This window comes from Camelus ferus, chromosome 7, assembly GCF_009834535.1.
Source record: "Camelus ferus isolate YT-003-E chromosome 7, BCGSAC_Cfer_1.0, whole genome shotgun sequence".
In the NCBI taxonomy this organism is placed as follows: domain Eukaryota; kingdom Metazoa; phylum Chordata; class Mammalia; order Artiodactyla; family Camelidae; genus Camelus; species Camelus ferus.
Window position 1 is genome coordinate 75,914,933 of NC_045702.1, and position 16,509 is coordinate 75,931,441.

At 39.6% G+C, this 16,509-nt stretch overlaps 1 protein-coding gene across 1 annotated transcript in view; it reads left to right on the forward strand.

Moving 5' to 3' along the window:
• LHFPL3 (LHFPL tetraspan subfamily member 3) overlaps window positions 1–16,509 on the forward strand; it is a 629,939-nt gene that overhangs the window by 579,905 nt on the left and 33,525 nt on the right. The window contains exons 9-12 of the mRNA XM_032484193.1: window positions 2,103–2,196; window positions 3,403–3,887; window positions 4,664–4,727; window positions 12,691–14,155. The gene's annotated coding sequence lies outside the window, so the exon portion shown is untranslated. The remainder of the gene's footprint in view (window positions 1–2,102; window positions 2,197–3,402; window positions 3,888–4,663; window positions 4,728–12,690; window positions 14,156–16,509) is intronic.

The following is a 16,509-nucleotide window of genomic DNA, read 5'->3' on the forward strand; positions in this document are numbered from 1 at the left end:
ATCCAGCTGGGAACTTCCATCCTGTTAAGAGGGTTGTTGAACTGTTTAGAAAAGTTAACAATGGGAAGGTTCTCTTCCCTAATGTAGTTAAAGTTCCTGCACAGTTATCTTTTAAAATTATTATTATGCATTGATTGGAAAGGCAGGTTAAACTTAGAGTAGAACTTATAACCAAACACCAGAGGATGGATAGGACTTTTCAATTTGCCCTTAGAGGAGGAAGCTTTTATCTGCACTGGACAGACAATTGTGCCAGGATGTTTCACCTGGGACTGTTAGTCCTTCAAAGAGGAACATATATTCAATTATTTTCTTGGTATTTTTCCCCCTAGAATAAGAGTGGCTTTGCTCTTGGGTGCAAATCATTACCACTTTGAGGTTTCCTAACTTTTAACAACAAAAATACATCTCTAACCCTCTTTTCTTCTGTTCACAATCAAAGTATAGGAGCTATTTTGCAGATTTATACTTAAATCAAAGAAGAGAAGAGACCTAATTAACTTATGGAAACATTTACTTAAGCACTTACTATGTCCTAGGTATTAATGCAAGCACTACACATTTATCTAAGGGAGACAATGCAAGTTAAAACACTGCTCTTCAGGGGCTTATATTTAGCAGGGTGAGGAGATTCTAAATAAATATAACAAACTGCAGTAAGTGCTATAATAGAACTGGGGAAAAGGTACAAGGAACTGTAACAATGGACTTCTTGAAAGAGCACCAGAGAAAGCTTCAAAGAGGAAAAACACTTGAACTGAAGGATGCATTCAAAAGGGGGAAAGTGGGAGTATTCCATGAAGAGATGATAGTATACTCAAAAGAAAGGATGTCTGAGAGAACAAGGTTAAGTATGCAGACCTAAAAGCAATGATAATATGAGTGGAAGCAAAAGGAGCAGCAACTGGATCTTTGGTTAGAAGAAAGACAGGAGCCAATAAGTCACAGAGGGCCTTCCTGGTATGCCATTCCAAGAAGCATGGACTCCATTAAGGCATTAAAAATAAGGTAAGATTCACGTTTTTGTGAAATCACTTTGAAGGATGAGACGGATTAGAAGGGGCAAGATCAAAGCCAGCTGCGTTACTACGTAGTTTTATGTATCAAATCTCATGTATCTGGCAAATATTCAGGGCAACTGACTACGTGATGCCAGGCCTGAACTAAAACAGTGGCAATGGTGATGAACACAAGGGGAAGTAGACCAAGAAATAAAAACTTAGAATGGGCAGTACTTAGGGACATGATGGACAAAAGGTGGTATGATGGTTCCTCAGTTCTGAGAAGCTGTAGACCATACTGTTTGTATCTCATTTTAGTTAAATATACAAGTATTTTGCTTTATCACTACAAACTAGAACTCTGAAAAAAATGCTTTCTGGTAATGCTTGTCTGTTGTAGAAAATCCATCTGGAAGCCTACAACCCAGACACCCAGTGAAGCCATTCTATTCTGTTTCCTTTACCCCCATTTCTATGGAAGCACACATAATATACAGAAGCCCCATAAACTGTAATCCTATTTTCTTTTTTTTTTTCATATTACCATTTCTTTGTAGTATGTGATGCTCTGAAATGATTCTTTTAAAATAATTTAATGAATGTATTTATGGACAAATCCTAATTTAAATAGATTTTGTTGGAAATTTATAAACCTTTCACACATTTGTCTACTTCTAAGATTGACCTGTCACAATTAAAATGAGATGAGATACATGAATGATTCACAAATTATTCAAAAGTAACTCTGGGTAACTTTTTATTATTCCATAGCAAAATGAGAATAAGAAAAATGTAGGAAGTTTTTCAAAATGTCAGCCTAGTTTTTTAAATCATGAGACTATGTCCTTATTTGCTGCTAGTAACCATTTTTTAAAACCAAGGATACAGTGTTGCAAGTAAAACTAACAACTATACTGGTTTCCCTATTTATCATTTGATTCATTCATAAATCCCGAAGTCTGGGAACCAACAGATTTGATTAGGTATAAGGCCTTGCCAACTATTTATTTTTAGTTTGCCTCTCATATATACTGGATGACTACATTCTACACAAACCCCACAAGTTTCATACTTCTTTTGTTTTGTTGATTCATATTCCAGAGATCTATATGGACATACATTGTTCTGTTTGTCCTAAATCCCTGAAGTTACCTTATCTTCAGAACAGCGGCTCTGCATTCCAAGGGCATAGGAGGTGAGCCTTTCCTATCCTGACTATTCTGTTATAAAGACTCCTATGAGACTCAAGACATATACTATGAAGCAGAAGTCCTATATTTAGAAGGAACAAATCTAATCAGTTTGTTGGGAAGCTATCTAATCGCTGACTGCTAATATCTAAGGTAGTTACCCATGCACCTTGACAAAGATTGTTTTATGATAAGTAATTACCCTGTTCTTTTAAGTACCTTTTTTCCAAGTAGCTCAAAGCCTTCTGGTACGCAGTACCTCCTTGATGCATAGTAACAACACAATGAACAAGCAAGGAAGTAAGTTCTGCCTGTGACAAGAGGCTACAAAGAGCATGAATACTCAAACGCTAAGTAATGAACCTACCTTCAAGTTCATAGCTTTCAGTCAAAATAGCCTGTTATGTCAAAACTCTACTCTCTAAACCTAAAGAGGATCGATATCCTACATGTACCTTCATATGAACATTCTGAGGCCCCAAGTTTTAAGAAACTTGCTGGTCTGGCTTTAATTATTGAGTTCTAAAATACCAAAATTTCATGATTGTTTTAAAGATACTCTTTTCACTTAGAATTCCTTTCCAAAGAACTAAGTTAAAACCCCATATATGAATGCTTAACTGTCCTCTTCCATCTCCCCAAGTCTTACCCCATGACTTGATTTTGTAATCTGGTTCATTTTACTTTGATAATTCAAATTTCACAATGACTGTATTTTAATTTTCACACCAATTATAGTTATCTCATAAAAAATACACAGCAAGGAAAAACTATTTCAATTTATTTACAAATATAAAATGTATTGAAATGGAACATACAACTTGTTTCATTGTTTCAGAAATGGAAGACATAACCTAATTATTGTTTATTATTATTTTTGGAATGCATGATGGTAAGGGTTGGTAGGAGGAAGTTTATAAGAAATCGAGCAGCTGCACTCTTAAGTAAATAACTGATTTTACTAAGAACCTGTATAGAAAACTTAACCATGTGTTTAATCTTAAAAAAAAAAATCATACTTCAATTTCCTCCTTGAGACTTGATTTCTTCATCCATATTATCAAGAGCAGGCCATCAACTCCGTGAGGACAGGGAGAGTGTCTTATTCACTGACGTATCTCTAGGACCTAGTGCAGTACCTGGTGCATCACAGATGTTCAACTCAGGAAACTGTTGACTGAAGCCTCAGCCTAACATGGGTGTTTATACAGGGCACGCAAAACCGAAAGGGGAACCCGGGATGAGTGAGGAGTGTGGAAGGAGACTGAGCCCTGCCTGACTGGAGTAACATGGCAGAGAGAGTGACGCAGAGATGTGAGCAGCTGACCCAGAACTGGACACTTGGGTCTGGGGAGACCTTGTCTACTCAACTGGCTGGAAGAAGTCTTTGGCTAAATGACCCCTGTAGCCACTATGCCTGATGCTGAAGAAGAGGCAAGGAAGGCAGCAAATGGACCACGCTTAGAGGCAGCAGTTGATGGCGTTCCCAGAGAGAAGTGCACTTGTGGCGCTGGCTGCCCCGGGCTTCCTCTGAAAGCTCACCTCCGGGACTTGCCTTTTCAACATCCTCCAGGGCCCAGCCCACCACAGTGAGGAAGTGTATAGAACTACCACTAACTGAGAGCCTATCATGCAAGGCATCTGGCTACTCACTTTAAAGATCTGAGTCCAGCTGAGCCTCCCCAGATATCTACGGGTAGGTGGTATTATATCCTCCTTTTTACATATGAGGACACTGAGGTCCAGAGATCTTAATTAACTTGTCCAAGATTATCAGCTGATAAGTAATAGAGCTACTTAGCTTACTGTTTTTTGCTTTTGTTCTTAATCAGGTGTTGTCTCTTAAAATGATGAGGGAGAGAAGAGGATGGGAAATAGAAAATACTTTTTAGGAAATTCTGCTACTTCCTCAGGCTAAATAAGAAACTCCTGAGTGAGATTAGACCTTTCCAGTTATTTGAGTTATTGCTTTTTTTTTTTAAAGATAGTAAGGGAATCCCTCACTATACTTTTCCAGATTCTTTTTCATTATAGGTTATTACAAGCCATTGAATATAGTTCCGTGTTATACAGTAGGTCCTTACTGTTTATTTTATATAGTGGTGTGTATTTGCTAATCCCAAATTCCCAGTTTATCCCTCTTTACCCTCCTTTCTCTTCTGGTAACCATAAGTTTGTTTTCTATGTGACTGTTTTGTAAATAAGTTCATTTGTATCATTTTTTTAGATTCCACAAATCAATGATATATTTGTCTTCTCAAAATTATACTTCGATCTAGGCCTCCAATTAAACTACTTAGAATTTAGTGCTTATGCTTAAACATAATTTGGTACTTCCCATTTGGCTGACAGAACAAGGCAGAGATACACAGAACTAACTACTATCATAGCTATTAAGGTCTCATAATCATTTTGATTTTCCTACATAAACCCTCTACTACCCTCAAAGTTTTGTTTTGTTTCTAATTTCAGAGAAGGCAATTTGGACCTAAAGCTATGAATTAGGAAGTAATCTACCACCTAACTGCAACTTAAGGTCAGTTTATTTTGTAGCTTAATATGAGGAAAGGTTGAGAAAAATTTTCCTCTTAATATAACATATGCTAACTCTTTCCAGAGGCCTTTGGTCATCTTTACCAAAGTTTGATTTGTCAGTTAAATGAATCTAATTCTTGCCTACAGATGATATGGGTAACAAATTGAGAACACTTTGATACATATATTTGTAGAAGGGTATACATTGTTACATTTACAGAAATTGCAGTTATTAATCAAGAGGGAAGCCTGTAGAGTACACGGGTAGAAAAAAACGGGAGGACAGTAAGAATGGGAACCAAAAATTTTCTACTCTATGTTAATGATCACCTAGGAGAGCAAAACACATGGTACATAAAGTATTAAAAACAAATGTGGATGACTTATTTACAATAAGCATTGATAAGGTGACTGGGTTTATATAAAAGTAAAGGAAAAAAGTATGATCAAATTTGATCATACCTAGGAAAATAAAGTAATTACATTAGTTATCTTGATGGAAATCAATGTTCTCATTTTGTAAAAAGAAGACTAAATCAAAAGTCTCTGTTACTAAAAACTAATTTCTGTAAAAACATACCATAAAAGTAAAGATAACCCAAGTTCAGCTGACATATTCAGCTGACATACGTTATGTACAGGTGACCCTCCATATCCATGGGGAATCCTGGAACCAATGCCCTACAGATACCAAGGAATGATTATATAAATGGTATTCATTCTTAGCTTGTTCTGATGTTTTGCTATCTGTGGACATTTAAAAATTACTAATTTGGTATCTAAAATGTTAGTCCCTAACAAAAGTTTTAAGCACATAATACAAAGCATATCCAAACCAGACCCTTGATATAAAAGCACTGTAAGTCAAGCTTTATTTCTCAAAATGTGTAACTTTTGGAGCCTTGGAACACTCATTAAGGTAGTTTATATATATAAACACCACCACCACCAATGACAGCATATTATTTTCCTTCTTAATTCAATGTTTAACTTAATTGGGGGGTAAAGTTGCTTCTGCTTTCTAATGGGTGTGCTTGCATATCTATAAATGGATGAGATATGAATAACCAATAAGTTTTTCCATAATACACTGTAAAATGGTGAGAACATGACAGTCATCTGAGAATTATACTCAGAACTGTCGTATAAATATAACTATTACCAAGTCATAAACATCACAACTTTCTTACAGCAGTAGTTTCTTACAGCAGCAATACTGGCCAAATAGCATTCAGTGTAACACTAATCTTGGTCATATATATATTACAACAACTTGATTGTTAAAATTTCTGCTGACTGCCAAATATTCATACATGTTCTAAAAGCCATCAAAAAATGCATTTTGTGTGAGCATAATTGACTTAAGATGTACAAACATGAACAAAAATGCTAGCCTAAAATTTGCATTTTATGAAAGTTTGTTAGTGCCTAAAATTTTACTAAGGAAATCAGGAATCCAACTATATTTCCTGATGCAGCAGCAAAATTACAAGTTCTGGCTTTTGCTATACAGATACAAACATAGGCTGCCTGTGGTACATGCATTCTCAGCATAAAACTTAAAATGCCAGGATGCTCTTCAATCCACATTTATCAGCAGCAGTAACTATAAATTATTCATCATCTAATGCTATCAGGCACTAAGCTACATGCAGATGTATGTAACACACAGATAATTAATCAATTTACAAATGAGGAAACAGATGAAATAAGCCAATCAAGATCACGTAGGTTGTAAGAGGTGAGCATACTTGAGAAAGGAAAGGTCTGACAGTAAAGCTCATGCTTGCTCTCTCATTCACTTTTTATGTACAATGAGTAAGAAAAAAAATGCAATAAGAAATTAAGTTTTTCTAAACCCTAATACCACCTAAAATCAAGTTGAAGATTAGGAATGAGATCTATTACCTGGTACATGACTGACTCTTTTACTAACTGTCCGATTTTCAATTGGGAGTTAGCAGTATCTGGGTCCCAGGCCTACTGTGAGACTTAAGCCAGTCATTTCCCTCTTTGAGACTATTTCCTCAAAATAAACAAGGAAAAAGAAAAAAAGAATAAATGCCTTGAGCCTCACTGGCAAAAAAAAATTAAAATTAATCTAGATCTTAAAAAATAATGAAATTATCTGGTCCCAATCCACCCTATTTTCCAGTCTCATCTTTCAATGTACTTCACGCAAGCCTAGTCAAATGGGTTTACTTTCTTTATTCCTGTTCTATGCCTTTGCACACTTACTACAAATATGTTGTGCTTCACTGCCTCCATGCCATTCACTTTTGAAATCCACATTTTGCCTCCTATTTCAAACATTCGATTTCCTCTGTGAAGCACATTACCTGTAGTAAACTGGGGTTTCCAGGCTGAATGCTTACAGTACACACCATATGGCTTAATCCCAAATTAGATTATAAATTAACAGAATAGGGACTAGTCCTCGCTTGCACAATCACAGGTACAAATACTTAAATGAAGAGAGCAGGGTGGAGAGAAACCAGATCTGAAGGCTAACACTGGTGTTTAAAGAAAATGGGGGAAAAACACCCCAAAGTTTTCTAACATGAAGGTATAGAATTGACCAGAGCATTTTGCATCCATTTATACATACAACTAACTTGCTATTATTACCATAAACATGTAATTTTCAGGCACTGGATATTGAAGCACATTATCTGTAATTTGTACAACAAAACTGAGTGACTATTATATGTCAGGAGTTTTGCCCTTTGGCTACAAAGATGAATGATACACCATCCACCAATATCTCATAAACTAACAGAAAAGAGGAGTATGAACATACAGTGGGATAGGTACAGAATTAACAAAGAAAAGGGAAAGTCATTTTCTGGAGATAAAAAAGTAAGAGCAGATACTCAAACTTGCGTCATTTTAACTTAAGTGGTGGTTCATAAGCAAAAGCCAGATGAAAGACCCTGCATGTCATAGGGTGTGTTTGAGCTTGATCCTCAAATCTGGTGAACTAATTGAATGTTTTAAGCAATAAAGATTGTTTTGGAACGTTTGATTATATAAATTAAGCTAGATGGGTAGAACCATTAACCAAAAAAGGAGACACACAGAGAAAAGCTAAGAGAAAAAAGTTGTTTTGAATTTGTTTAGTTTGAAGTAAGGTATTCAGTAGTTCCAATTAAGTTCAGAGATGATAAATTCTGGAGTCATCAACAGGTAAAGGTGTAGAAATTGATTAATACAATTGGTGAAAAGGGGCTAAGGACATAACACTGGGAAATATCAACAATTAAGCAGAAGAAAGCAACTAATGAAAACAGGAAGGACAGGAGTAGCAACTAGCAAAGGGTATAAGCATATAAACCAAGGAGTTTTAAGGAGGTATACTGTACGGAATCAAATGCTGTAAGTTATGTAAGTCCATCTACATCCGGAGCACATAAGAATATGAATTTTCACAAATGTTCTAAATGCAAATAATTGCATATAGTCTTTTCTTGTTCCCCAGGAATAAGTAAACTTAAATAAGAGGATGAGTTTGTGGAGAAAGGTAACTAGTTAACATTTAGACACTTAAAAAAGTCCAAAGCTGGCACAAGTAAATCTTTAACTTTTTATGTTATGGGTTGAGTATCTCGTCTCAGCCATTTAATTTTCTTGTAAACTATGGAGTAGTTTATCTTGTCAATCTAATTGAAAATATAAAGGCTAGGAATTATGTTCCATATGTCTTAAATATGTAAGAATGCAAATTATTTCATTGAAATTAGAGCTGGAGTTTCAATCTATCCCAGGAACAAAGTAACCGGAAGAGAAAAACCGAAATACAGTTTTAAGTCCAAGACACAAATATCAATGTACCCTGGCACCTTTAAAAATAAGTACTTTTGAAAACAAAAAATATTAAAGTCTTATCTCCATACAGTTTAACTTGATTTAAGCTTCAGTTGTATGAACTACCATATACACTAGGTCCATAACCAGTTTATTAAGACCAGCACCACATAAAGAAAGCTGTTCACTGAAAGTATATTCTACACCTCAAAAAGACAATGTTGACCACCTCCCTTTCTGTTTTGTGGTGTGCATACAATGAAGGAACAAACAACCCTCCTAAACCCAGTTTTCTTTTTAAGAAATATAAATGCAAGATAAACTCTGCATACTTCAATGCCTATGACAAACATAAGCAATGAAGGAAAAACATCATAAAATACTCTTAAGTCACTCGGGAGAATGGTGGGTTCTATAAACTTTTACCACTTTCCTAATTTGCTGCATTTAGGTAGAAGCAGAATACTATTATTCTAGTTTCCATGGTAAATTATTATACTTAGATGTTTCAAATTTGAACTAAATATAAAAAGTCAACAGGGAAGAGACTCTGGGCCTGATCCTTTTGGACAGTAGACAGCAAGTAACTTTCAAAATGTTTTTAGATACTCAAGAATAAACTTACTACGTGTCCTTAAGAAAAATAATCAGGTTGATTCAAGGTATCCACAACAACCCTGCAAGTTTGACCACTATTTGCAAATACGGATTTCAGGTTTAGTGTTAACATAAATAACACCTTGTCTAGGAAGAAAGTGATAGCACTCATCTATTTTTTGCCCCAGGAAGTTAAACTAATCAGGCTGTGTATGCTGTTTAACCATAACATATTAAGGTATGTTTAATGGTTTCAATTCAAACAATTCTCTGATACAAATCTTTTCACTCTACACTTAGAGGACATTAGTCAGGGGTGAGGGTGATATAGAGAAATATTTTATATAAAAGCAAAATCCAGTCAAAGTCACATGTAATTCAGAATATCTTATGTGAACTTTCAGTTTTAGCAAATATGTCAAAAGATAAATAGGCAATGACTATTCAAAATCTCTCCAAAAGCTTTAAGAGCAGACAAAATGGTTATCAATGTTTGAGCTAAAATCTCAAATTTGTTAAGTCTAACTGCAAAGCTTCATTTCACACACAATTTTATTAAGCCCTATTATTGGAACACCAACCTTAAAATACGTAAGACACATGTAGCTACTAGAGGCTGGCACAATGACACATCTACATAAAAGACAACTGACAAAAACACAAGGGCAAAATAAATTGCGTCCTCTAGTATCAGAGCAAGCTGTACTACATGATTTGATAAACCCCAAACACATCAAGGAATTATACACCCAAATAATCACTGGTGTTTATATACTGTTGAAATTTGTACATTAAAATGTCCCCTAGATGTGAGAGATATGGATGTTGAAAAATAGTAATGCCAGTTTCTTTCTTCCCATCTTTTTGGGGGGCAGCACTATCTCTGTCCCATCAGCTCCCCCCTCCCCCTTCTCATACTTGAAAAGGGAGGAAACCTTGCTGCTGAGATTCCTTAACCCTTCATGTCTTCTCAAAACGCTGGTGGTCAAGAGTTTTTTCAAAAAAGTCTGAAAGCCAGTATTTTATAGTTTGTACCAATACAGTCTATTTGTAAAGTGTCTGTTATCAGTCTCTAAAGAAAACATGTACACCCGAATGCCAACCAAGTGTCAAGCACTGGGTGGGTCATCAACGTAAAGAATGTCTCATTTCTCTTGGGAGTAGGGATTTAGTAGTTTCAGAGGCAAAGGCTCAAGTTGTGTGGGAAGAGGCACTTCAGGTAATGTGGACAAAGGCACAAAGGTATGAAATAGCAAAGCATTCAAGATGTATGCATTTTAGCCTATCAGGGAATCTCTGCTACATTATAAAATTACTCCAACTGTACAAGAGATGACAATTTGAACAAAAACAGGTAAAGGCAAATTGGGGTAAGATTTACTCGAATAATGAGCTATATATTGAGAAGCAAAAAAAGAAAAAAAAATTGAGGGAATGGTTGAAAAAAGTTCTCAGGAATTAAGTACCAAGCTTGGTATTTTTATGAGTTGAGGAAGTCTGTGGCTCCCAGTAACCCTAAACATTCCACCTGGAGCTGAGATGAAAATTTGGGAGTTTAGAGGATAATAGGACAAATGAAACCCAGGAGAGAATATACAATGCAAGCAGGTAGACAAAGACAAGAAGTAGTCTCAAGTAGTATTTAAAATGCCACAGGAATGTAAAGAAAAGGTAGGAGCTCAAGAGGTTCATGGATTTAGCAATCTGGAACAACGAGGACCAAGCTGATTAAAAAGTACAAAACAAAACAAGGATTTGCTTCCATAGCTTGAAATATGGCCTCTTTCCCTTGTAAGGGACAGGGAAGCTAGAACATTCTGAAAATTATCTTTGAATCTACTGACTTCATGTTTTAGTCCCTCTTTTCTAAGCCAAAACAAAACTGCTTTAAAGGTAAAGGAGGTATTACCTAACTTATACATAGACAAATAGATCCTTCAAGTTATTCAAGAATTCTTACAAGCAAAATGCCCATTTTATATTGAGTGGACAAAAAAAGATTTTGAACTTTAAAATCTTTGTACTACTTGCAATATTAAAAATTCAATCTTGTTTTCAAACTACCAGGTCTACAACTAAGACTAAGACTAAAGGAAACAGCACAACCTTGACCCCAGGTTAAACTCATCTTTTCAGGTCCAACAAACATTTCCTCCTAGCACCAAATAGGTGTTCAGTCAAAAAACAAGCCAGGTTTCTGATTTCAAGTTTCATTCAACACCACCGGAGGAGAGCCCTTTTAAATCTTCTATCCAGTTCAGTTAATGGCTACTTTATATTAGTTTGTCTAAGTGGGAATAATCAAAAACAAAATTACTCTTTTTTACTGACTCTGCCAATATTGACCATAAGAACCTTTGAACTACTGGAATCTTCACCTAGCAAGGTTCCTAAAACTAAAATTAATACTCATACAAAATTGACTTAAAGAGGTAGACTTTAATATGTCATAATGGTGCAGAAATCTTAATGAATAAAATTTACCAAAGTGATTATAATTTAATCTTTTATTTTTAAAAACCATAGTAAGACAACTGAAGACTAAAAATATTGAAAACAGCCTTACAACTTCATATATATATATATATATATAAAACAGCTTTTATTCTGTATTACTAATCATGCCTAAATTAAAACAAATCCACTGATCGGATTTAACATTCTTGTAGGACATATACATAGGGAGGAAATGGGAAGAAAGTACAGACGGAAGGAACAGGGAGTTTGAAAAGGGCCCTCAAAATTCAGATGCTTGGTTTCCTGTAACTTTTAGGAAATTAACAGTGTTCCTGGGTGTTACGACGCCTTTTACACTTGCTCCCAAACTTAGGAAGTATTTTGCTATTCGGATCCGAGAAACTTACACGTTTTCTAAGAAAATAACTGATACTCCTTGACGTTGTGGCCCAGGAGCTAGACTCTCCTTTTTACTCAGTCCAGTGGCCCTTGCGGACTCAAGAGTTGATTCCGACTCCCACATTAGGGACCTGCCACCTTAACGTAAGTATGCTTCGCAAGGAGAAAGGCAGATAAGAAAGCAGGGCGCCAAACCTTTCCCTCCACCAACAGCCGTCACACCCCATTAAGGAGTGGCCCTCCGGAGGCTTTCCCCTGGGAGCCGTATGGGGGAGGGAAAGCACTCTCCGACAGTCATCTCTTCCTCTTCAGGCCGCCAACGCCGACCGCACCACAGTCTCCTCCGCCCAAGCCCTTTCCCCTCCCCCGCCCCAGCCTGGGTCTGAGCCAAACCCCACAGGAATGCAGCCCGGTCACATGCGCTGCGGCGGCGGTGGACGTGCCTCTCCCCCCGCGCCCCAAGGAGACCCAGCGCCATCTTGCCCTGACGCAGTTACAAAAGTCAAGGGAGAATTTGTGTCTCCTCGTCCGCGCCAGCGCCCCAAAGTTTCGCAGAGGCCGAGCCGGGGCCCTCACCTCGCGCAGGGACAGGAGAAAATACTCAGGGAAGAGCCTTGAGATTCTCTTCGCCACTGCTTGTGTTCCAATTCGGCCGCGGCAGCAACGATCACCATCGTCACTTCTCTCTCTCTCTGCCTTTGCAACAGCCTCCCCCGACGCTCTGGCCCCACCCGCTGCTGCAGCATGAGGTCACCGCTAGCCAATCACGGCGCGCCCGACAGAATACCTCAGGCACTGATTGGCTGCATAGACCGCCTCTGCCTCCGGACTCCGTTTACTAAGCTCTCCCAGCCGCTGTCGGGCGAGAAGACGGAAACCGCCATTTCGGGGAAAGACCCCGAAAACAAAAATCGGAATCACCGTGTCATTTTAGTGGGGAAACCCTTTATTCTTTGGCCTCCCCTTTATTTTCTTCGAGAAAACCACCTCTGTCCCTCCCTCATTTAATCACCGCCACATAAAAGGAATTCCCGCTCCCCTCCCCGCACATTGTCCCGCCTGCGGGGAAATCCTTCCCCGGGGCCAAAGAAGTAGGAGGCACCAACGGCAACTGCACCGACGGCAACGGCAGCTTTTTACCCCGATACACGGTGGCAGGGAGGCGGCGCTGATGGTGGCTGTATTTTTCCTGCTGCTTCTCCCCCCGATCTCTTCCGTTTCTCGCTCCTCCATCGAGACGGCGCTGGACTCGCCAGCTCCGCTTTTATCTGGTGCTCGGAGCCTGCGCACTGGAGCCTCCTCAGCCCCTAGTGGGCGTCGAGTGACACCCCAACCGAGTTCACCCTGCGCTGGAGGCCAGACTGGGGTGGGGGGTGGGGGGAAGACCGGTACTGAGATGGTTTTGGGAGTGGGAGAAAATGCATTGCTTAGGCAGGGTGCAGGGAGAGGAGTCTTTTCCAGGGCCTACTGTCATCCTTCCACCCAGTAGTGGCGCGCCCAAGCTCACAGATATCCAGACTTGAGGGCTACTCAAGGAAAGGGGATAGAGAGCCAATCCCACCAAACATCGAAACTTTCCCAGACCTTCGATGAATTGTTGAATGCATCTGTTGTGAAATAGACGGAGATTCTGCCCACTTTTCTGCCTCCAGTTGGCTGTCTTCGAGCCTCCGTGGAGAGGCAACGGCGGGCGGCAGCCCACAAGCAAAATGGCGGCGGGCAACTTCGTCCCCTCCCCCTCTGCCCCTGCGGAGCGGGGCGGGCTGGCCCCGTGCACTTGCCGCCGCCGCCGCCGCCGCCGCCGCCGCCGCGGCCGCCGCCGCCGTCGCCGCCATTTTCCCAGAGCGAGAGGCAGTGACACTGAGCGGGCGCAGGGGGCCGAGTCGGAGACGGTGCCTGAGTTCGGGAGCGGCAGCAGAGGGGGCATAGACACTCTGAGCAGCCTCGCCGTCGACTCTGCGTTCCCGTTGACTGTCTCCGTGCCCCCTCCCCTACTCCACTGTTGCTGGTGAAGAGGCTGCGCGCTGCTGTTTGGGGAGGGGGTGTGTGGAGCCGGGTCCTGCGTCCGCAGTGGCTGCTGTCGGGGGGTCGTCTGACCGCGGAGGTGTGAAGAGACTCCTTGGGGGTCGAGCAAATAACGGGGTTCGGGTGTCTGGTGTGTGAACATCACAGGTCAGTGCTTGTCTCCTTGGGAGTTCGCGGGGTTTGCGGGGTGGAGGGAAGTGTGTTTCCAGGGGGGAGGGGGCTTTCTCATCCTAATCTTCCCGAGGGGAGTCGGCGTTGCTCTCAGGTGTTTTGGCTTGGGTCAGACGTTGCTTGTTTGAATCGAATTTAGCTTTTCTACTCCCTGTCTCCAGGAAGGGAGCATTATGGCGGGTTTTAGGGTTGGGGAAGGGGAAACTGGCAGTTAAACCCCCTTGAGAGTGGGAGTTAGGGAGGGGGCGCACTCCTCACTGGCAGCGGGTTAGGGCCGCTTGGGTGAGGAGGGAGGCTTGTGACTGTTAGTAGGGTTTGTGTCGAACTGGTCCCAGGAGCTGCCAGCTCTCTCTACCGCATCTTGTTCAGGTGCTGAGAACCCGTACAGGCCCCATTTTCTTCTGCTACTTCCATGTCTTGCCTGGCAGTCTCTGGTATAATTTTCTCGTAAATAGGATGGGGGTGGAAAGAACGCCCTGGGTATCTCCCTTTGTGGGAGAACGAGTCAGCTCCTCATCCTCTCCGGGAGAGGGTAAACCCGCCCCTGAGGTGGTCACCCCAGTCCCCAGCCTTCTCAGTCTCCTCCCCCACTCGTCTTGCATTATCGCCGTCCTTTACTGTACCGGGGGCTTAGAACCCACAATATGGCACATTTCAGGGGAGCTTATTTTGACCAAGGGATTGGCACAAACACTGGCAGGAGACAGAAGAGAAACAAACGGTTCACTGTGCTAAACGGGGGAGGGGGAGAGAGAAAACAATCCGGAGGGCTCTTCCACCGGCCTTAGTTCCGTATAGATTCGTTCTTGCTAGACTCTGTCTTAAGAACGATACAGTTTACAGTCAAAGGGAAATCGCTAGAGTTAGCTTTAGAGTAAAGCCCGTTTTGCCTATTTCCCCCCCTTTTTAGAGATGTGAATAACGTAAGGTGTTTGAAGTTCTGGAGACCTTCGAGAGAATTAAGTGAGGTGCATTCAACTCTAGGCTGGAGACATCAATACTTAATTGGAAAACAGTTCGTTTTTTCCTTTAATCTCCGAGATGGGCAGTAAAAAATGAAATTTCCCTCTTTTGTCCTTTACAGATTCTAAAAATGGCGGCCCCAGGCTGATGTTGTGGTAATCTAATCAGCTCGGGTCCTCCACACCCCATGCAGTGCGTTTGTCTGCAGCATATTACAGGCTTATTATGTTTACATGAAAGGACTGGCTTTTTTCTTTCTTCCCCAAACCGTGTAGAAAAATGTGTTAATTTTACTGCAAATTACAATGCTGTGTTTTAGCTGATTAATTTTATGGGTTTTTCCTGGGAGACAAATAAAATGACACCACTTTTGAAAAAAAATAAGAACACTCAGGTAGCCTTAGAAATTTTCAGTAGTGAGGCTAAGTGATCTCAAATATTAAAAAAAAAAAGATAATTGGGGACAAATAATAGTTTTCATTTGGTTTAATCCAAGCGTCTTTTATTCAGTAAGCCAAAGTAAATTAAAATGTTTAGTAAGCGTAAAGCACAACCTATTTTATATGATTAGATGTTTTAATCTAGGGTGGAACGTTTCTCATCCAACTTTTGACCAATTTTCTGAATTTTGGTTTTTGTACTCTTTCAGATTAATTTTTAGGGAGCTGTACAAACAAGCCTAAACCTGTTACTTCACTGGGTATGGAGATGCTTGTTCATCTCACTATTATATTTTGGATCAATTTTCCCCATATATTTTATTCCTTAGGAATTTTCTAAGTTGATTGTGTATTTGATAAAGTGGAGCTCCATGCTTTTCTGCCTTTTGAAATTGTCTTACAGCATACTGTTATAATTATGGAAGTAAAAAAGTAAGGCTCTAGTTCTTGATTTTTTTTTCCCTTTCCAAAATGCCCATTTATTTACCTTCTATGAGATGTGGGCTTAAGTCTGTTTTAATAACAAGCCATATCATAATAGGGTCTTAAATCCGTTTTATGCTAATTTCATAATCTTATGGATTAGGGCAGACAATTAAATGGTGTCATTTAACTTTATTTTTAAAAGTTTAATAGTTAGAATTCATCTCTCTAGTGGGAGGTCGATCTTTTTGTCCTGAACTAAGCAGTAAGATATGAGTGGGCCATTAATGGCATTTAATGACCATTCTGATTGTGGAGCAACTGGAAGATGAGTGCCTTTCAATCCAGTAGTACTTAAAAAGGTTGGAGAGGGTACTCCCTTTCATGATTCTTTTATTCCACTGCAAATTCTGCTCTAAAATATGTACAATGGAATAAAAGAATCATAACGTTCACATATGAGTTAGATTGATTATAAATTTCTAATTTACAAAATAATTGTAG